Here is a 389-nt window from a genome sequence, read left to right as displayed (position 1 = left end):
GACTCCCCCCTCGTGTCACACACTGACTCCCTCCACATATCACAAATTGACTCCACCCTCATGTCACACACTGACTCCCCTCGTGTCAGACACTGACTCTCCGCTCCTGTCACGCACTGACAACCCCCTCATGTCACACACTAACTCCCCCCTTGTGTCCCACACTGACACCCCCTCCTTTCACACACTGACTCCAACCTCATGTCACACACTGACTCCCCTCGTGTCAGACACTGACTACCCCCTCTTGTCACACACTGATAACCCCCTCATGTCACACACTGACTCCCCACTTGTGTCACACATTGACACCTACCTCGTGTCTCTCACTGATTCCCCCCTCGTGTCACACACTGACTCCCCCCTCGTGTCACACACTCACTCCCCTC

Source organism: Somniosus microcephalus, unplaced genomic scaffold, assembly GCF_052327205.1.
Source record: "Somniosus microcephalus isolate GS21.2 unplaced genomic scaffold, FLI_Smic_1.0 unresolved_chr1, whole genome shotgun sequence".
In the NCBI taxonomy this organism is placed as follows: domain Eukaryota; kingdom Metazoa; phylum Chordata; class Chondrichthyes; order Squaliformes; family Somniosidae; genus Somniosus; species Somniosus microcephalus.
This window is presented reverse-complemented; position numbering follows the sequence as displayed.